Source organism: Helicoverpa armigera, chromosome 24 (genome assembly GCF_030705265.1).
Source record: "Helicoverpa armigera isolate CAAS_96S chromosome 24, ASM3070526v1, whole genome shotgun sequence".
NCBI lineage: Eukaryota > Metazoa > Arthropoda > Insecta > Lepidoptera > Noctuidae > Helicoverpa > Helicoverpa armigera.
This window is the reverse complement of record NC_087143.1, coordinates 1006836-1030248: the sequence shown is the minus strand read 5'-3', so window position 1 is coordinate 1030248 and position 23413 is coordinate 1006836. Positions and strand designations below refer to the sequence as shown.

Here is a 23413-nt window from a genome sequence, read left to right as displayed (position 1 = left end):
TCATGTATTCGTTAGAGCGCTTCAATTTGTTTTTTTTTTTTTTTGTTTAGAAAAAGGCAATTTACTTGTAATTAATAATGGTCTTTTGTTATCGATGAAATGTTTAAATTTTTGATAACTGTTGATCGATACTTTTGTCGTCATTTTCTATTTACACATTTTGAGAGGTCGTAATAGAAAAATTTAAGCCTAGTTTATTTGCCTATTTTTAAATTATACCACTTGATACTTGAACAGAATAAAATATGCAATCGATTAAGCTGAACTATGCAACAAAATTCCTACAGAAACACTCAATTCTAATTCCAGCGACTTTCACACATTCCTGAACTCAAACTAATTTATCCTCCCTCTTTGCAGTGACATCATCTAAAATATTCAAGGACAGGACATTCTTATTCCAACGAAGTTAATTACGGCCCAAACAAGGGTCAGGACTGGCCAAGATATACATTAAATAAAACAGGCAATTATACACGAACTTGCAGAAAACTTCGCTACACTGACAGAGGTCACTTTAATTTGTAATTCGAACTTCGTTTGGGGTCACCGAGGTCTCTATTGGGACGTTGGCCGAACATTATTGGTACCATCAAATGACTGTTTCGTCGAAATGGCCTACATTTTGTGATGGCGGATAATTAGGCGTTGTTTGTGACAGCCTTTAGTTTGGCAATATTTTAGAATGTGGCGTTGGTCGTTTTAAAATGTTTGAGTGTGAGTATATTTTGTATCTTTTTTATATTTCTGGGATAGAATTCCAGAGCAAATGTTGTTATTTTTTGCTCGATAATTACCTATAATAAAGAATAAATAAATATTCTGAACCATAATTTGAATAGGATTCAAAATACTTTTGTGTACAACAAAAATATAACAATATTTACAATAAAAATTGAAACTCTTTAAACTATATTTACATAGGTATATTTTTTGATAAATATTAGCATATTCATTCAATAACTGATCATCTTAACTTATATAGTTTCTTTTATGATTTTACACAACTTCGAAAAACAACTACATTCGAATCGACTGTTGTCTATGTACTTATGTTCGTCCATAATATGCAAATAATAGCAGATTTACCTATCTAATCTATAAATACAAATGTTGAATTTTCAAATAGACACAAATCGGCTAATCCCATCCCAAGTACCTACTCAATAAATATTAATCGGTTAAATTCAATAATTAATTTGCCAAACACAGTGGTCTAACCCCGACCTTCTACAATTCACGTACAAAACCACCATACAATGTACTTACGTGCCATGGAGAACAAAATGACTAGCGGAGGTGCCATAACGTAAAATCTCCTAAGAAAGTAGCGCGACAACATGCGGGTGAGTGGGGGACGAGGAACGTTGCTGTCTTCGCCCTTATACGCCTTCTTTGGACCCGGCCATTTTTGTAATACCAAAAATCGTTGTCAGATGTCTCAAAGAATCCGAAAACCTCGTTACTTCACTCGTAACTAATCGTTTTGGGCATGCCTACCGTGTACTTATGAGAGCTAGAAGAAGGCGCTCGACCTACCTGCACTATGGCATCTCCGCTCATCTTTTCTTACTCCGCGTTTCGTACAAATGGTGAGCGCGGTTTTGTGGCCGAAGCTGACCACAGCTTGCCATGTTTTGAAATTCTAATACAACACATTTATTTTGTAAAAAAATATGTGCGTGATATTCAAAATGAGCTCGTGGCTAAGTAACGGGGTGAACTATCTAGTTCTAAGTTTAATTAACAGGGTGATGTATAACTAGGATAAAGATGCAACATTTGTAACAGTACCTATTGCAATAAATTAATAAATAACACCTGTACGATATGAATAAAATGTGGGTCTCGATACCAATTTATACATAGTTTAAATACTTACATTACTGGTAAGTAAGAAGCATTTGGCAGCATGTTCTACTAGGTGGTTATCGTGTTACCAGGGTAACTATGTTAAGGGGGTCTGAAATGCAAACGCTGGTATTTCGTTGCATTTAGTTTGACTGAAAACCGACTCCAAAGCTTATGAAAAAGCTAGGTCTAGGAAAACAAGCAATCATTGCTATCAATATTTATAGGCTGGTTACGCGGGAAACGCAATATGGTTCAAAAAGATGCGAAAAATTTAAAAAAACTGGTGATTGCAAATGCGACGGGAAAATCGGCATACTGCGGGCGACACAAAACAAGAAAGTATGCCTAAAGGAAAGGAGCACAGTACCTGTTGTCTTCTACGGCGATTTCTTGTACGAGGAGCACTGCCACGAATAAAGTTCAACACAAATCACACCAATTTTCCACTCAATATCGATTTTTTTATCGGAGAGAGACGTGAGCTCTCGCGCGCGTTGTCAGCCATTTTTTTGTTTGTTATGTTGCACACACGACTCAAGGGCGCTAGTGTCGCCTCTCGCTCCAACGAATGCGTTGAAGTATGTGCGGGAAAAGGAAGGGAATAGGATTGCAAACACCAGTGAAATTACCAATATAACAAATTATGAGTATGAAAATTACCGCGCAACCATAGGCTTTTCCTTGTCTTTATGAATTACTTATTCCGCTATCCTAAAAGAAATTCTTTAACTAGAGGTAATAAAAATAAACAAAAATATACTCCGACCGTATTTCCTTCCTACAAAGAGACTACTCAAAGTAATTGTTGTAATTAAGTAAATGCTCGATCCTCATCGAACTTCCAGCTATTTGGAAGTAAATGTTTCATTCCGATGAATGTTTTATTTCTTAATTATAAGTGAAGCCGTGATTTTACGTAAAACAAAACGATTCGTATTTCTGTTTTAAACTGAATGTGCGTGGCTTGACGTTTTTAATGGCTTGTGACTTTAATTAAACATTTAAACTTACTATGTATTTATAGTCATGTCTTTATAAATGTATACTTTGAAATAGCTGTACCCAAGTATTTACATAAGAGCACGTAATGTCCTTCGCCTGATTTCTCTCCGATCGCGTCGGATTGCCGTCCCATCGGGCTATGAGAGTAAAGGAATAGTGAGTGCACCTGTGTCTGCGCAAATGCTTGTGCACTATGATATGACTTGCGCAGCTGGCTGATCTCCTTACATGAGAATGGCCGAAAAACGGCCTCAAATGCCATTATATTCAAGTAATCCTAAAAGTTTTGAGTCAGTATTAGTCAGATTTTTTATGTCGTAACTTCTAAAAATAATTCATGAAATCCAATTTAGAATATCAACGTCCAGTGTTTACCTTTGAATAAAAAATAAATATTTCAATCAGACGAAAAAATAATATTTCAAATGTAACTGGAAATAGGTAACACAATTTATTTGTCAGTTTATTTTTATGGTCGTAGTGAACTAACATTTATTTCTAACTTTATTTTTTCGTTTCACGCATTTCCTAAAAAATCAAATTGAATAGGATCTAAATCTGCTGTGGGCCAACATTTTATTTTGAAATAGATTCTATTGCAAAAAATAGGTTTTAAATCCATGTGTGTTGCCAGATCAAATAAAAAGCTTGACACCAGGCTGAATGGTAACTTTTGAATGAGCTTAGTTTGGTGTTTTATTTTTATTTGTAAAGAATAGTTATTGGTGTTATTAAACAAAAATATATGAGTTGATATGAAAGCTATCAGAACGTTTTAATTGTGTGTGTGTGTTTTTTTTATATTTCGTAAAAAAAAAACATTATTTTGTCTGTATCATATTAACAAAATAAAGAAAAAATAATCAAGTATACAAGCAAAGTAAAGACTGAAAATAAAAAATAATTACACTTATCGTTGAGTAAATACTGATTTATTATAATTAAAGTACACGTTTATATATTGTTGTCATACTTTAGTTAATAAAATATAGACATAATCATAGCTAAGTGTACAATATATCTACCACACATCTAAAAAACAAAATATATTTAATTCCGTACTCTGTCCTAATTACCCCCACTCTCCTCACAAAAAAAGACTAACTTTAAATATCTCTTTTTGCAGGTAATCTGGCGTACAAGTGCGGATTAAACGTAAGTATTACCAGCCTAAGATGTGCTCAAAAAACAAAGGCCGACCGGATTTCCGAACAAGCTAAGTGGCTCTCGGGCCTTTGAGAGAGGAAAAGACTAAAGACAAATATATGTATGGCTTTTGGACACAGATCTGTGAACAGGAATTTGTAAGGGGGAATTTTTTAACGTTGTATTTTTATGAGAATTTCAAGGAAGGTTGCTTTTTTGCTTTTTTATTTTACTTGAACTATGCATAATGAATAGGGAGGGAGATAGTGCAGAGATTGTTCTTATAGTTATCGGCACGGATATTCAGCCCTGACCTTCACCTGATCAGAAGCGATTTATTGGTTTATTGCCTTATGTGTACAGTGCGCAAAGCGATCCCCACTCTTCCGCCGAGAGCTCAATATCCGTGCCGGTAACTATACAACTGTACATAATTAGAAAAGAAAACTGACTTTTAACATATGCTCTTTGCTGATAGATTGTGACTGCATTTTTAATTCTTGTAATTCTCTTCTTTTGATTCTTTACTTTTTAATCTGGACTCAACTCACTAAACCAAAAAAAAAACTACTATTATTACGTTCTCTAGCCACTACAACAAAAACCAAATCCAGACTTCTTAAAATATTACGTACGTAATTTCAACAGCTAGAGACGTTTATATGACAAGCCGGGGAGCTTCCATTAATATTTGATAGCCAGTCTCAGGTTTCATTAGCTTTCAGCTGAAAGTTTAATGCGGGCGACGTCAGGGGGCGCTGCTATCGACTCGATTATGACTCGACAAAGCTTTTTATGAGTGTGGGGGAATATTGGAACGTTATTTTGGGGATGCAGTTTTATTGCAAGCAGAAGTTAGATGGCTTCAGTTGAGGACTTGATGATAAAATATATGTTAAGGGAATTCTTTGTTCTACGGAACAACGTGAAGTAGTTGGATGATGATGATGCTTCAATATAGAACACTATGTGTAGATACACATTAATGCTCAATCCTTCTCCGTGTGAGAGGAGGCCGCAGCCCAGCAGTAGGACGATAAAAAGGCTGTAAAAGTAAAGTAAAGTGTACATAGATACGAGTACATATGAGGGCTTTTCCTCAACTCAACGAGCTTGTAAAGAAAACTACGTCATTCAACGTATCAAAAACTTTTCGTTCCAATTTCCATAATTGATATACCTAGCATCTATGTAGTGCTTCAAGGTAATTTGGCACTTTTACTTAAACGTGGTACTTAATTACAGTCTATTGATTAGCAGTCAAATGGAAATTCACTACCTCTGTATCGACACTTTTCCTCAATAACTGTCAAACAGTGACTCGAAAGACCTCACTAACTTTGTAGAAAATGTGGTAGATCTTCTACAAAATCAGCTCAGTCTTTCCAAGTGTTTTCGCCTGCATATGCAGGTGGCAGTCACCGTGCCAGTTATTTGGAAACTGGCACGGCGCGCCACTCCGCCGCACAAAGCTGAGGTGCGCTCATTACGTGGTTAGTGTCGGGTTAGGGAAACAGCGGGGTTAAGCCCTAACCCCGTTAGGGGGAATTAAATTGTATTCGGAAACATCTCGCATCACTTCCATACCATGACTAATGCTGCTTTCTTATTTTTTGTGAAGAAAATGTTTAGGCTTTGAATAGAGCATACATGAATTACATGATGTAAACAATCTTGCAAAAATATTGTCTAGATTATGTCCATGTATTTGAATAAAAATTTAGATGTGTGTAATGTAGCGGTATTATATTGGTATTTTTTGGGGACATGCAAAAAAATAAATAAATATACACCAAAAGATGTGAACGCGAGTTGATGAAGACCAATCATAGAGGTGAACTTTGAGGGTGACTTTTATCCAGCAGTGGATGTCTTTCAGCTCAAAGACAACGTTCGTCGAAATAATAGAGTTTTAATTTAATCATCATCTTCGTCATCTCAGCCATAGGACGTCCACTGCTGAACATAGGCCTCCTCCTTAGATCTCCACAGATACCTGTTGGAGGCGACCTACATCGACCGTCGACGGCGACCTTTAAAAGGTCGTCTGTCCTTGTCAACATCATGATGACATCTTACGCTGCGCTTGCTATTACCAATAGCTGGTTTTAAGCATATATAAAAAACTAGGAGTAAATACAAGCAGACTACGTGTTCCGTTTCCTCAAACGCCAGCTCAATGGCCACAAACTTTATCGCTCTCAGAACTACTGAAGAAAAACTAGAACCGTGTTAAGATTCCTCTTAAATCTTAAAAGTATTCAAGCGGGATGACTCAAAATATTACTGGAAGTCCCCAACTTTTTCTTTAAAAACGTGCCGGGGAAAAGATTAGGGGAAATGGGGGACATTTTAATGTATCTTCATATGGTAGGAGTTTCTGTTAATGTATTGTTATGGGTTAAGTAATGTATCCGTTTATGATGCGTGTAAAGGAATGTTTTGGTAGAGGTGTGTGTCCACTGAGTCGTTATTGTTGTTACAGTTTTTGTATGTGTTGGAGTGTGATGACAATTTATATCATAATTTTTTTGTCTAAACTCAGAAAACATGCCACTATTTAAAAATAGTCATAAGTTAGCTAAAGCCTAAAAGAAGACATAATTTCGACCCTGGATTAACAGAACATAAAGTTTTATTATATGTCAGAAAAAAGATATCGAGTAAAACATTAGCTATTTATAATAAACATGGTGGCTACCTGTTAGATGTATGGACGCTCCTTAATATAAATAGTGTATGGTACCACCCGTATATTGTCTTTGCTCTCTCTCTATGACGGTTATTATTGTAAGACGTTGTGTGTGATTTTTCTAATAAGTTTAAAATATATTCATAGTTCCATTTGCCTAATTTCATCACTACCTGAATGAGAAAAAAATACTAAAATATGGACTCCTGGAATTATTGTAGCGTGATGCCTACTTCCAAGACTACTGCCAAAATTGGTAATCCTTTACACACGTTGCGTGCATAGACGCTGTTACGCTCCAGTCTGCGCGTACCTTTACAATAATATGCTTTTACTTTTAATGGGATTGTTGTTTGTATTAGTCATAAAAAAGTTTCTCTGAGTATTTCCTGTATGACATACATATTTACTTAATCTTTCATATGTCATTATTATTTCTAGGAGAGTATAAGTATACTGTTGAGCATTGAATTTGGGTCAGATACAAAAATATTTGAATTATTTTATGAATTGCTCGGGTAGTAAGTTACACCAGGTTTGAAGAGCCCACGTGGAGAAAAATGGCAAGTATAGACATATAAATAATGTACCTACCTAATCATATTTGGCAAAAAAATATCTGGGTAAACTATCGGGTTTTGAGATTACTTTCAACTTCATTATATTCTATTTAGCCTTTTCAAACTATGTTATGGCCGACTTCCAGTCTACCAGGATGTAACTGAGCACCAGTGTCCTAGCTGACATTCTACTAAATGGAGCTAATGGAGCTGGAGATCTGAAGCCAAATAAATAAGATGAGTTTAGAGATGGTTAGATTGCTCCTTTAATCCTGTAGAAAATAAAAATTAAATGTACATTAAATAAGGAATTCCATAATGTCAATGAAACTACATACACGTTTACTCTATTACTCATCACATAATTGACAAGATGTATGAGTAATATCTCCTCCAACAAAAATTCACTTTCTCTAGATAACCAGGCATCAAAACCCACACTTTGGTAGGTCTACAGACAAAACTACAACATTAACAAACATACAAACACTCAGATTTATCTAAGTACTCCATATTATTATTATGATGCACCTTTCAAACGAAATATAATAATTATGGTCGACATTTTTGATAGGTTATCATTGAAAGGTAGCTAATGGTGTCGGATTGACCGAATGCTTCCGAAGGTGTACGAAGATACACGAAGAGCATTTGTTTCAATTTGATGACAGTTGAAATATTTGACGATCGACAAATATGTGATTATCTAGGAATGTACGGATGATAAGAGGACTTGGCTATGGAATTTATTTAAATTGAAATATAGGTACTGTTATTTTAATCAAATCATAACCAGCCGTATAGGTACTTGCCGTTGGTCAAATCGACGATTTGGCAACTGAAAATAGTTTGATTATCGTTATAGTTAAATGGTGCAACTTAGTATACTTAAGTGTTATCTCCATGAATTTTCTATACTAATATTATAAAGAGGAAAACTAACTAACATGTTTGTTTGTTGGTTTGGTTGTAATGGATAAACTCAAAAACTACTGGACCGATTTTAAATATTCTTTCACCATTAGAAAGCTTTATTATTTGCTTTATTAGTAGCTCCCACGGGACGAGGGTGAAAACCTTTAATAAATATTTACTCAAGAATGCATTATTCCTTGTCAAGTTTACTTGAACCAATTCACTCTTTACAACAAATCCTATTAGGCAAGAAGGCTTAGTGACCAAAACCTAACATACCTTTCAGTCACTCTTTACTATAAAAGTCGACAATAACTCTTTCATACAATCTTAACCTTCTAACACACATCTTTCTTTTCTAACATGCATCAAAATTACACTCAACACCCAAAAAAACGAACCACCTTACAAATTCCTTCTTAAGCCGTCTCACCGTATCAGCGTCGACACTCGTCACAATCCTCATACAAACAGACAAACACGCGCTGTTTGCTCTAGTCGTTTGTACAACGCATTGTCCCATCTACCTGTGAGGGATATGTTTCCTGGGTATGAGTGATTCTATTATTTTTTTGAGAAAGATATAAGGCTTGTAGAAGAAAGTTTGAAGCTTCGAAGAGACAGAACAGTTTTCTATAATGATAGAGAAAATTATTGACTGTTATAATTTTGTGTAGGTACTTTTTTTCAATTTTTTATTGTTAAGAGTTCACTAGCAGCGTTTTTTGCACTAGGAAATTATCAGATCTAGAGGTTAGTAGACTGAGCAACTAAAGACGATTTATCATTAGAATCACTTCACAGATGTTTAAAATCAATAAACTTGTACCTAGGTGTACGCATGTAATATGTAACAACTATTTACGAAAGACTCCTTCGGGTACATACAAACATGTATGTATATGTATATTTGTATACAATCTTAAACTAAAATACATACACTCAACGTTTGACGCAGTCAGGTAAAAGTAAAAAGCATCAAACCTTTATATTAAAGAAGTAAAACAATGCCTTAAATCTTTCCAATTTCAACACCAAAACACCCTTAATTCGACCATTACAAACCATTCAATAAACGCGTTCCCATCCACGCATACTAAGTACACAATAAATACAGTATCCTACCCAAAACATAAATAAATTGTACATTAACTGTTGAAAAGCTATCGGTTCTCAATAACCCTAGTTTATGGCGTACCCTGACCTTTCATAAATATAACTAGATTCCGACCGTCCTTTGGTAAATGCCTTATTTATTTTTATTGACATTGTAAGCGGTTTTGTTACAAACTAGCAGTTTTCTGTGGTTTTGCCCGCATTAGAGGCAACTTTATAAAATAGAATTAAAACTAGAATATTTAAATGTTCTTTTACTAAGGGTGGGTTTAAACCGCGCGTAAAATTTAACATTTACTAAGATTATCCAGAGGACTGCTCATTACCCATCTAAGCCAATATCGTTTGTGTGTTCTAGTACCGTGTACATACCATATAAGATATATTTTTTCAAAAGCTTTGCTAACCAGATATCATCCACCTAGACTATTCTCAACTAAAATACCATTCCAAGTACTAGATTTTGCATTGAGCAACTGATTATTATCTGACCTCGTCAACCCAGTTAACTTGGCAAATCGTTACCCCTTATAAACGAACTAAATAATTTTTGCAGAGTTTTACCTAAACAGATAACAAAACATCTATCTACCAAACCAGCCTTGTAACAAAACTTTCTTGTACATTCACCTCCAAAAATAATTACGCATAACCGATACATTTTGACATACAACAAAAGAGCTCATAAATTACAGATAGCACTTATTGTCCAATAATACAATGGATGGTAACGACCCGTAATGGCTCGATTATGGCTAACACGGAATTTCATTAGAAGCCTCCCTTTAAATCTTGTTAAACAGACTAGGAGTTAGGAACGTAAATAATTTTGTTGGTTTAAGAATAAGATTTTGGGGAAGAATTTTTAATTTTATGATTTTTGGGGTTATGATTAGGTAGTCTCTCGAAGCCTTTTTAAATGTTGCTATTTGCAGTTTTTAACTTTAACAGATAGTGAGATGATACGAGCATATTCAATTGCAATCTGGCTTGTCTCGTTGGATTCTCAGGTTAGGCTGAAATAATATTGTGGGTTTTTAGAAAAGAAGTTGCTGATTAATATACCCTTGCATTAGAGGGCATGTAAATGTTGGTCCAGCACCTAATCTCTCTCTGGTCGTGTCGGATTGCCGTCCCATCGGGTTATGAGAGTGAAGGAATAGGGAGTGCACCTGTGTCTGCGCAAATTCTTGTGCACTATAATGTCCCGCGCAGCTGGTTACTCTCCTTAGAGAGAAATGAATTTATACAGGTCCTCCGTTACATCTCTCTACCTTATCCAAAATTTGTCACAAAAATATAAAGTGTTTCATAAAGAAGGTATATTACTGGTGATAATACCTAAACTTTAGTCTAGTCTTCTCCCAATTTTCTCTAGTCCCGCATATCTCACCATCTTACCAAGTTAAATATAGCGGAGCATCTTAACGCAATAAATGTCTTGGGCTGACAAGTGCCTACTATTAGGTAGACCTTAATTGACGTTGTGGTACTGAATGCTTGCAATTTAACATAGGCGAGTTCTTGTAGAAATAAGTTGTGTAATTATATATTATGTTGGAGTACGTGGTGTTTAATTTAGGGTTGATTTTATGGGGTAGGTTAAAGCTACGGCAAAACCCAAATTTTGGTCTGGACTTCTGACTTTACGTACCTAATTACTTTAATTATCTTAAAAATAATATCACGTGGAATTTTTGGTACAAATATGTAAAACATTAAGAAAACGTTTGTAACTAGATCTTATTTCTGTGATAAACTCTTTTACTATTTTATTAATTGTTAATTAAAACAGCTGCGTTTGGATTAGATTCATTTTATTAATGCAGATTTGAACGCTCATATTATATCTACAATCGAATTGAGTATTCAGAGACTACATTTCTAAGAACACCGAATTTTACTACAATTTTGAAATCCACCAATACATTTCAAAACCATGCTTTTATTACTAGCCCAGCACACTAATAAAGTCTCCTTATGCCATTAAACCTACTATAAAGCTTCTACTTTGTTTGGTAACAATACAGGTTTAACTAGATTAATTTAAACCATCTCTGAGGGAACAATCAACAGTATCAAGATGATTTACAAGGGAAATGAAACTATTGTGACTTGTGACCAGTGTTTTGATTTAAAATATTGGGTAAGGCTGGTTGTAAGACGGGACACCGATTACAGAAATAACCTATTAACAAATTATGAACTGCAATGGATTTTTTGTCCAAAGCTTGTTAACTAAAGCTTTTTACTTAAAGTCGTATTCAAAGTTTTATGTTGGTGATTTTTATTTACATAATACATAAAGATCTAAGATATTACTTATTATTTATTTGGTGGCTTTCATGATATATTTAAGTCAAAATCATTTATGTATTGTCAAAAATAATGTCGAAAAGCAAAATCTTTGTTTTGAAAAAAGTAAAACTTTGAATTTTGACAAAGAAACAAACTTTTTATTATGCAACTAAAGGTGGGTGTAATCGGTTGTTCGTATGCATCAAGCCTAAGACTTCTTGATTAAATGTATTACACTGGTAGTTACGTAATATTTCTTGAGAAAGTGAACGGAAATTAAAAGTATTGTTGTGATTGTTGTGTTTATGTTTTATTTAATCTTAACGATTTACCTAATAAATCAATTAAACACAAAACATGACTGGCTATCAGTCTTACCAAGGGATAGTGGGTTGTAATACACTGTATTGGGATTCTATAAAACTCGATCAACAACTCGCATTTCACTTCGATTCGTAATGTCATTTCATACTTTAGGGGAGGTAGGGGAGGGATGGGCACTTTTTCACATTTATTGCATAAAAAATCAGATTTTACAGATAATCAACTTTTATTGCCATTTCTTATGTTTGGCTAGATAAAATCAAAGAGCTATCCTAAAAATTACAATCAGTTTCAACATTACGAGATATTTAAACGGTTTAAATAAAACCGTCGACACGTCAAAATTTTGTTTAGTCTGACATGCTTTAGTTGGTACTTACGTAGTGTTTAAAGTTACTTTTGCTTTTATAGGGTTTATCGTTTATAACATTTTGTCATAATAATTGCGTACTTTTTTGGGTCGGGGTTTTTAATTTATAATTTTATTTTATTTCATGGTTTTTTAAAGGAGCTCCTTAATGTTTCCTTCTTTTTATGATGGGTTCGCTAATGCGATCTCAGCCAAAGGAAGCTGTTTAACAATCCTCATGACAAACTGGCTCTGGGAGAATTGCACAGATTGAGAAACAATAAAGATGGACCTTTGTTGATCCAGGGTTATATATCATTCTAGGGTTTCATCCGCCACATCCCATTTCCAGAATTAGGTTCTCGTCAATTAGAAACATGAAGAAAACTAGTCAAGACAAATTAAACGAGCCCAAACTCGATGGGTTTACTAAAAGGCAGTTCAGGGTTACCTATCTTCGTGTCCTAACAGCAGACCAGCTCAGTGGTTCCAGAAGACATTAGTATTTCAAATTTTAGATCCCACATATGCTTGCAAGTAAACTGAGCGTGTAACATTCCTATCACACCTAACAAACGAGCTGATGACCTTGAAGACCTGAACCGATTTCCATCAAACATAGCTAAGAACACTCCCGAATGACATTCCTTTTAAACAAAAAAAACCGCATTACAATCGGATCATCCGTTTGGGAGCTACGATGCCACATACACACACACACACAGACACGTCAAACTTATAACACCCCGTCGTTTTGCGTCGGGGTTAAAAGAATGGTTTGCGACGGGAAATTCCTAAAGATTTAATATAACGAGCAATACAAGAGGTATCAAAAGGTTAAAAAATAAAATTAACAGCTGATAAATATGGAGTCCCTAGATCAAGTTGGCAACGGTACCTGAAACAAGATTCTATAAAGGATTTTTAGCGCAGATTTATAACCTCACAAATTTTCACTGAAGAAGAAGAACAAAAATTTACAAATTATACATTACATGGTATGTCCAAGCCTCCCTACCATAGGGAGCATTGGACACTTTGACTTAGTTTATAAAAAAAATCGGTAAAAAAACTTAAGTAAAACGGTTTTATCTTATGTGCACTGAAAACTAGAAAATAAAAAATAGTTACTTACCTGTCAACCTACGTAGGTGGTCCCGGTCATATAACTAACTATAGCTGTAGTACCTCTTCTAGAGGTATAATAGGTGTGGATTGCATCGACTTACTATAATCGTAACTGGAGATTTTGACAATCAATCATTAATAATAGAAAATACACATACCTTTCATTAGTTTTCTCTTTATAACGATCCGAAACCGCAACAAAATATTTAAGTACTTTTACGAGTGTTTGTTCTTGACAACTCACAGAAATGACAGATAGTCTATGGATGAACACCGTTACCAGTCGGTAACGTAAACTACCCAATAAAAAAACTATGATCAAATCAGAATAAAAGGACCCCCCCCCCCTTTTAATCTGATTTGATCATGTCTCCCAACTGCCCATCTCTCCCCTACCTCCCCTATAGATAGACAGATTTTGGCAGATCTGTCAAAATCTCGACTTTAATTTAGTTCAACTTGTCAACACGCTCGATAGTGTAGCGCTAGTGTAGTTTGACAATGTCAATCACGAAACTTTAAGGTAGAATTCCGTGGGTCGCGATTGTCGCAGCCGCGCGCGACAAAAGTCAACCTATGAAAATGTATGGCACCGCTGCCGAGGGCCGCGACAGTCGCGCGCGGACGACGAATTTCGTGAGCCGCTGGCGGCCGTACGCTTCTCAACATGGTCTAGCGCTTAATAACATCTATAGAATTTTAGTAAAACCAGAATTAAATTGTTGACAATGCCGCGAGCAGCTTACGAAATTCGTCGGCCGCGCGCGACTGTCACGGGCCTCGGCAACGGTGCCATACATTTTCATAGGTTGACTATTGTCGCGTCCACGGAATTCCACCTTTAGATCGAAGTCGAAGTGAGAGTGATGTCGAAGTGAGTTGTGATATTTTATAGAATCGACATGCTGGTATTCAGCTGCTAGTTAGACTGGAAGCCGATTCCAACATAATTGGGAAAAGTCTAGGCAGGCATTCATCTCAGGCTGCGGAAGAATCTGGATTCCCGCGGCCCCGCGCACACGTGCAAGGAGGAAACACGGGGTTTTAGCCGGTAGGAGTCCGGCATGCCCGTCCGCCTCTCCCCAGGCGGAGGAAGTCCATGAGGATTTCCCCCTCCCAAAAAAAAACAAGGCATTGATCTCAGAAACAAAAAGCGACTGATAATAAAAATGTAATTTTGGTAAAAACTATTCCTACAAAAAAATCATAGGTTTCTTTTATCTACAATTCATAAGTACTTCTCATAACACTTTATCTATTGAAGCATTTAACTTAACAATACATCCTTTGAACTTCAATGCGTACATAGCTTGGTTAATTGAACGAACCAATTAATCATAACGTTTGGAAGGTCAGATCAGTACAATACCATCTATTGGGTATTACAATTGTATCATTTCAAGGACTTGGATACAGAACAGACACGTGGTGAAGAACAAAAGGGTAACTTAGTTTTGTGTTTTTTATGCTCATCTAATTTGTTGTGGAACCAGGTTTCAGATACACTTCTCTCAATGGCATAAAGACAAAAAAACATTTTTTTTTTTAAATAAAATAAATCGGTAGTATTCTTGTTTTTTTTTCAGTTACATATGTTATACCAATAATGATTCACTTTTTAAAGGACTTCCTATGAGGAATAGAGGTAGTAAGTTTCTTTTTGTATTTTTAAGCCTTGCCTGGTCATAAAAGGTCATCTTACACTTGGTTTCCTCAAGATGTTTTCTTCAACTTTACTCAGTGATCGGTGACCCAAGATCTTAGACGGTACATAGGTATAATCCCGAAAAGTCACATAATTATTCAACAAGAATCGACCCCACATTCACATACTTGAGTGACTGGTGTTTTAACCATACCACGACTTCGGTCAAACATACACGCTCAAATGTTGTAAGAAGGCAACGATTCTTAACTAACTTTGTTCAGACTTGTACTACTGATATTAACTGTTCAGAGTATAGAATCTACACATTAATTTAGTTGTTGACTTTGATCCAATCAAAGATATTGCGTATAATTAGCTGAAAGGGTGTTTCTTAGGCTCTATTGAGTTTGTACGCAAATTGCTATGTACTCAGGCTTCGGTTGGTATGTTTACTGAGTTTGGAGTATGTAGTTCGGACTTTAGTACTTTGGACTACTTTTTGTAACTACGCTTTTAATGTTAAGTCTTTTACAAGATTTAGATGTTAAGACCTTCGTTATTGGCAATGTTAATTAGGCTCCCTCGCATCTCGTTGGAGCTACTTTCCGCAGCAGGATAAAAAAGTAGTTCTTTCTAAGGTTCTTGGTTGTCTGGGTACCAAATGGCATAATCGGTACAGCGGCTTTGGCGAAAGAATGCGACAAATAGCCCGAGTTACTCTTGCATTTATTATATCGTAGCAGGATGTCTGCCTCTTGTATACTTTTTTCTGATTTCATCAATCAGAAATCCAATACCAGTAGTATTCCATAACAAACCCATTACCACTACCAATTCATACAATAGGGTATTTTAGTCTAGATGAGAAAAAAATTAAAAGTGTATTACAATGATTGTTTAGAGGAAAAGCAATCGGGAAATGTTAGTTTCACTTCGTAAGGGACATAAATATATTTTTTATTGCAGTTTAAAGTTTTAAGGTTTTTTTATCTGTCTTTGAACACTACGAAATGTCGCCACCATGCTAATGACGTAATTACGGTAGTAAACAACTTTTAACCAAGTGATTCTCATATTTATATCCACTGGTACTTGAATCCATAATTTGTCTGGTGTTTTTACACTAGTGTTCTCACATTCAGAAACAACACACCAACGATACGGAGCATAATTACTCATTATTAAAATTTTCAATACATATCAAAATATGTATTACTGACAGCTGTAGTTTGTTTACTAACGTAATGACGTCATGACCAAAAAACAATCATGGCGTCCGTTGTGTGCCGCGTTTTCGCGAAATACGCGCGAAAGAAATTATGATAAAACAACTAATTTATATTCGTACATAACGTGAGAAAAAAAAATATTTTTAATTTTTTAGAGATATATATTAAGACTAAAGAATTTATTTAAGATATATTTCAAAAATGCATGTAATACCCTATTCCCAAAATAACCTACATATTTTTGCACCTCACAAAAAATACGCTACTATTTAAAGTCCATTCATATATTTTGTTCACGTTGATGCACAAAATGTAGAGTACAGATGACCAACGAGCTTTTGATTACCGCTCGCCGCTGTGATATTAAAATGTGGACTACCTTTGGGAAATTTCACCAGCTACTTAATGGTGAAAATATCTATTGTTAATAGTGAATATTGAAGTATTTTTTTGAGGTAAAATATTTGTAATATCTTAATTTGAAGATAGAATTTGAGACTCTTTGGCAGTTGCTATGAGTTATAAGGGGGTCTCGCAACCAGGCTTGCTTGAGTTGGTCAGGTAACTAAGTTGATGAGGTCAGATAGGTAGTCGTTCCATGTCAAACACTGGTACTCTTCTGAATCCAGTGTAAACCAACTTCAACATACTCAAAACTTCTCTATTAACATTAAATATGTTATACATACGTGTGGTACACTATATACGTTATACAGACATGTGGTACTATTTTTAAAAATAGAAAGAAAATAGACCCTTTCAGGACATAGCTTAGGGAATTACAGACCTATGTAGTAGCTTTTTATTACATACTTTAAAAAAATGCTAGGCAGATAACCATCCATCCATATAAAGAACACAGACAGCACAACGTACCTTTTGCACTCCATGTAGCATCACTACAAAATCTATCTTCGCCCATATGCTAACCTGTTGAAAAACATGTAACTCTAACGAAAGCCCACTACCCAGTTTGAAAGCCTAACAGCTCGAAGCGAAGTCAACTGTTGCTTCTAATTCCAGCGACTTCCAAACCGCTGCGGCTTCGTAACTAAAGCTTTTGCGACTTCGTGCTGGATTATCACTATGTATGCTGGTCTTGGTCGTTGTCAGTTTTCGTTTTATAGTAGGAATATAGCTTTTGTTTGTGGTGTTACCTGAGTAGAGTGGGAACTACTGGGCGCTTTAAGTGTTTGTAAAGTAGGAATGAAATTGAAATGATTTGATGAACCTGGATTAAAAGTAGACTTCCTTAATGAATGGAATAACTAAAACTGAAAGCAACAGAACATTGTTTACTGAGATTACCGTAAAATTAAACCAATAACCTCTTCAGTTTTATAATACTAAATTCTAAATATTTTTTTTTTTTTTGGTTTTAAATACACTTTTACTATCAAATTAAGACAAACTACTTACACACAACATCAGCTGTTAAACCAACTAAGCTATTTTAACACGCTAATATTATCTTCACTTGTAACTATGCCTGTAATTTATATAAGGTACATGTTGAATTCCGGACCATAGTTTCCGAGATAACTATATCCAAGAGAAGAAATATTAGAGCAGATAATACAAAGAGGTTCTACGGTGTCGCAAAAAATCCTCTCCCGACACAAAATAATCTAATGTGTCACCCATAATGTAGGAGTGATATCTAACTTGTCACTTGTTTAAGAACTTAAAGAAGGTAGGAATGTCCTAATTGTCTACTCTATTAGGTACTATTAAACTTCATAGCATTTCATGTTTCTTCTTTTGTTTTAATATTGGGTACCTAAATATTTGAATGAGAATTTTTCATACATAAAATATTATTGGACTGTTTTAATTGCAAGAAAGAAGTTATTTTTCAATTTTAATGATTTTGCCAACACATGTGTGTTATATGTCACCAATTGCCTAAAATTCTATTCTAGCTAAGAGCTATGATCTTCAATCAATATCTCTTCAAAAGACAACTGGGTCTCGTATATCTTTAGAATACTCCAAAAAAAACAAACTTATAACGAAACAAACACACGCCAAGTGAAGTCAAACAAACCTGTCACTAATCCGGGGTTCAGGTAAAACGTCTTATCTTGTACTTAAACAAATATTTCGACTTAACCCCCCGTTACTCTGTCTAATCCCTAAGATTCCTTAGAGGGTCGGAACTTAGATACGTGTTTTTTGTCGACACTGATAGTTGGTGGAGGGTTAAGTGTGACGAGTGTATGAAAAAGTATAATGAGGTCATTATTATGTGTGGTTCATTAAGTAAGATTTGTTATGTTATGTAGGAGGTCCTAGGTTGGATAGTTTGATAAGGGAGACAAAAATATAGGAATTAATTTGTTTTATATCGAGGTGTCGTGTACTATGCGAGCAAAAAGTCATTCTACTGTATGCAATTTGTAGCTTTTTGCTTAATAGAAAAATTACGAAAAAACTAGACTGATGCCAGAAATTTTGACGATTAGTATTAACAACGGGACACCCAGATAACTGGGTTGAGGAGTTTCATGTAAAACATACTCAATTGCATCCGGTTCCACTGGAAGCCGACCTGGAGATGACGATGGTGATCTCATCAAGAACATCATATTTATTAACCGACAGTACCTAATTGTGTCTCAGTAACCAGGGACTGGAAGCAAAATAAATAAAACTGGCTACTAAATCCCAGTTCTCACACATTCACCCACCAAATTAAGGGTAATAATTATTTGATCAATACGACTATTTTAACTTCGAGCAATAAAATATATTTTTCCCATTATCTGGCGGTATTACAAAGGACTAATCCTTTGCATAATGCATTAATACTTTAATAGCAATGACATAAAGATAGAACCGTGGTATAACTCAATTAAGTTTTATAACTTTACCCTGAAGATAACTACTGATTTTGTTTTCTTTTAAGGGTTCCGTCATTTGACAACCTTATTGTTAATAGAAGCTTCACCTCCTTGAGAAAAAGGTAAGCTTTGTATTTCGTAAAATTATATTTTCTTATTTTTCCGTGGTTTCACGCAAGTCTTAAGAGAGCGTCTTTTTGCAATCAGATAAATTTAGCCTATATTATCCTTTTTCAGGCTCTAGACTATCTGTGTACCAAATATTGAAATCGGTTGAGTAGTACCTTTGGAGGACAAGCCTTACAAGAGGAGTACAAGAGTACAAGACATTATGTGGAGAGTTATTGCTAAAATAAAAAAATAAGGCCAAATTGCATCTCTTCAAAATACGACCAAAGAAAAAGTAAAATATGAACGCTCAACGATTTTATGATAAGCAATATTTCGCTAAACAGCAAATCTAAAATGCATCTTTCTAAATTGAATGCGAAATATACTCATCTGCAATCAAATTCCTTTAGGTACGTTTTCCAAGAATCCCGAAGGACCAATTTAGATTGCATTTCATACATCTGCGATTTTAAAAACGATCTTATTCATAAAAATGTCCAACTGATCTTCCTTCAGCAATTTATGTACGGAACCATCCTTTTAGCTACGAGTTGCACTTCGCCCGTTTATACTTGGATCAGCAAATTTTAAACCACTAGCTCATCCCCGTGGTTCCACCCGTGTCCCGAGAGAATTACGTCTCGCAGTAGGTTAAAAATTGCCTATATCCTTTATACTATCTCTATAAGAAGTGTCATTTCAATTGGTTCACTAGTTGGTTACGCGGGAAACGCAATATGGTTCGTAAAGATGCGAAAAATTTGAAAAACTGGTGATTGCAAATGCGACGGGAAAATCGGCATACTGCGGGCGACACAAAACAAGAAAGTATGCCTAAAGGAAAGGAGCACAGTACCTGTTGTCTTCTACGGCGATTTCTTGTACGAGGAGCACTGCCACAAATAAAGTTCAACACAAATCACACCAATTTTCCACTCAATATCGATTTTTGTATCGGAGAGAGACGTGAGCTCTCGCGCGCGTTGTCAGCCATTTTTTTGTTTTTTATGTTGCACACACGACTCAAGGGCGCTAGTGTCGCCTCTCGCTCCAACGAATGCGTTGAGGTATGTGCGGGAAAAGGATTGCAAACACCAGTGAAATTACCAATATAACAAATTATGAGTATGAAAATGGCATGTATTTAACGCGGCGACTAAGTAAAACGAATATAGGTTTAAAAAAATAATAGAGTGGGTACCATTTATAATGGGTTGGCAGCTAAAAAGGACAGTCATAGACAGTCATCATAATAAGTCAAAGGTAGCATATTAATATATCAGTTATGAGGTCCGTTTTAATTTAAACTAGCATCAAGTTTTTCTTTTGGCAACTGAATTAATATCTAAGCGAAAACTTAATGATGACAATAAAATAGAAAATGGGCATTCATAAATAATACAAATCAGGTTCTATTTAAAATTGTTTGGATGAAGAATAAATATAAACTAGCTCATATTATAAATATATTGTGCGACTTTTTAATAGCTTTAAATAAAGTCTAAAATGGCATGAAGAAAAAATATTTTGCGGCTGTTATTTTCAAAATTATAGGTGAATAGCATGGAAGTAAGCATGCAACATGCTGCAAGAACGACTTCTGTCACGGCTCCGGCGCTGCGGGGCTCCGGCGGTCCCATGCGAGCTTATAGTCGCAGATGGTTTTCACGCTCACCACCGCAGCTTCGGCTTGCTGGCCGGCTGAGCCGGCCAGCCTCAGCCTAGGGGTAGGGCAGACAAGACTACGTGGAGTCGGTTTTGCAGCGATTCGTTTTCGTCACTAACTTCAATTTTTAATACAATGTTTTTTTAATTGAAGGTTATAAATGGCAATATGCTAAATAAAATGAATCCAAATTAAATTCTACCATCTTCGTAGTGCGCCAAGTGAGATAATACCACAGCACCTTCCGCCGTTTTCATGAAATTATGATACACAATTATTAATAGTTAACTCTTATTCCTTTTTATTGTACTCATTTTAAAATTTTGAGCTATATCCATAAAGCGAAGCCTGAAACTGGGTTTTTAGTCGGCACGAAATAGTTGGTAACATATTATCTTTGCCACCCAACTAACATTATTAGTCGCCAAGTCATTATAAATAGCTCCTCGCCTAATACTGGACTGGTATAGTTTATTTGCTACCCAAACGCAGCTGCTAGTTTTTAGTTTTTATAACACCCTTAATTTTGAACCTTACATATTATAATAGTCGCGAAAATATTTAATCGCTTGCAAGTTATTTTATTTGTTGCCAACATTTGTCGACTTTTAAGTTATTAGTCACCAGGAATATAATAAGCTTATGAAAATTACCGCGCAACCACTAGTCTATATCGTGAAGGCTGGTCAGATAGACAGGGTAACTTTTGCATTTACGATATTAGTAAGGACATACTTACAATTTGGATTATGCATTTTATCCCCTGGACGATAATTCCTTGTCTACCAAATAACCTAATTAACTAAAAGGAAAAAAACGAAATACACAAGTTTGTACAAAACAACTATAATTTAAGACGCCATCAGGAAAATGGGGCAGTGTCGCAATTCACCCGTTTTCGAGGGAAAACATTTTCTAAAAGGGGGAAAAAGAAATCTAGTTGACTACATATCTTTATTTGGACACGCCGATAAAAAAATAATGTCCGACATTAAGGGGAGGACTTAATTTAAATATTTCTGACGCATACTCTCCTCTCTTTCTTTCTTGTGGCTTGTCGTATAAAGCTGTCTCTTTCTCGCTGTGGGCGATAAGTCACGGAACCGACGTTGGGTAAATGCCTTTTTAAGTGAACTCTACAAAGTTAAAAAGAGATTTTTTGTAACAAAATGTAAGGTAACATTATGGTTTGCCGTTAACCGATGATTGCTTTATGTTAAATATTAGGGTTTTATGTTAGTTTTAACTGTTTTACGTTTGTTCGAAATGTTATTGTTTTTTTATGACCCATTTTTTTGGTCGAGATAGTTAATTTCTCACGGCGTTTTTTTGAGGTTTTAAGCGCCACTTTGGCAAAGAATTTTGTTTTCGTTGATTAAAATTGTGGTGATATTTGCATGTAAATGTTTTGTTTTTATGATTAATTCTATGTTTTCGTTATGAATGTTAATTTCTAGCTGTATGAAACATTAGCTACGTTATTATAATTCTTATGTTAAGTTTCGCGAATAAATCGAAATGTACATACAGGTAGATTTGTTTTTGAGCAGGAAGGTTGATCATTATAAAGACAAATAAGACATTGTAGAGACCTTTGACTTAGGCCCTAGAAATATTACCCTTTGGTCTGAGAGAATGATTTTCTGTGTAGTGTCTATAGTTATAAGATTTCTAAGCTAAGCTTTTTCCTGCATTTGAGTCTCAATATTTTTTTCCCATTGGCCATAAATCAATTTCTCAACCAACCCTTATAAAGCACAAAACATACAATAACCACAACAAACTTAGTCACTTAAACTCTTATTCATAACACAATAATGATTAAAAACGCGACACCGCCCGACTTTGAGACATAAATTACAAACTTTTTCGTTCAAAATGTTCTACAAAAGAGAGAAAAAAAACTTGTTTTCTTTTTTTTATCGGCCGCCATTGAAAGACCCATGTGAGTGTGTGGTTGATTTATTAGAACATTTTTTTGGATTAATTCAAAATTAGGACTTATCTCCGTTCCTTATACAGTTAATTGGGATAGAGATTGACTAATGTATTTTTAACTAACGTTGTTCTTGTTCGGTTTTAAAAAAATGGAATGTCGTGGGTTTGTTCATTTGTTTATTATTTTTTTGTACAGATTGTATCTTTGATGTGTATTTATTTATTAGAAGCTTTCAACCGGAAGCCGTATTATCCGTGTGTGGGTAGATACAAGCTCTGCATTTTGCTTGAGTTTAAAATAGAAATAACACGTTAAAGTTTAGAAGTCACCAATTGGCTTTTACTGGGTAAATTCTCATATTTTTACCCACGACGGAACGGAGCAGGTATATGCGTTTAGGGTGAGAGATGTGCGTTTGTGTGTTTGTGTGTGCGTTTGTGCAAAGTAATGTTCCCTCCTATCTTCTAAACTAATGATCTAATTTTGATGCGGTTTTCAATAACGTATTTGTGTTCAATGAGTTCATGTTCTTAGACCGGTGTCATGACTGTAACTCACTAGGGGGCGCCACAATATTAGGGCAAAACAGCAAA

At 35.2% G+C, this 23413-nt stretch overlaps 1 protein-coding gene across 1 annotated transcript in view; it reads left to right on the top strand.

Moving 5' to 3' along the window:
• The window catches only part of LOC110382099 (protein madd-4), a 374672-nt gene that overhangs the window by 163459 nt on the left and 187800 nt on the right, over positions 1–23413 (top strand). The window contains exon 3 of the mRNA XM_064041070.1: positions 3983–4011. The gene's annotated coding sequence lies outside the window, so the exon portion shown is untranslated. The remainder of the gene's footprint in view (positions 1–3982; positions 4012–23413) is intronic.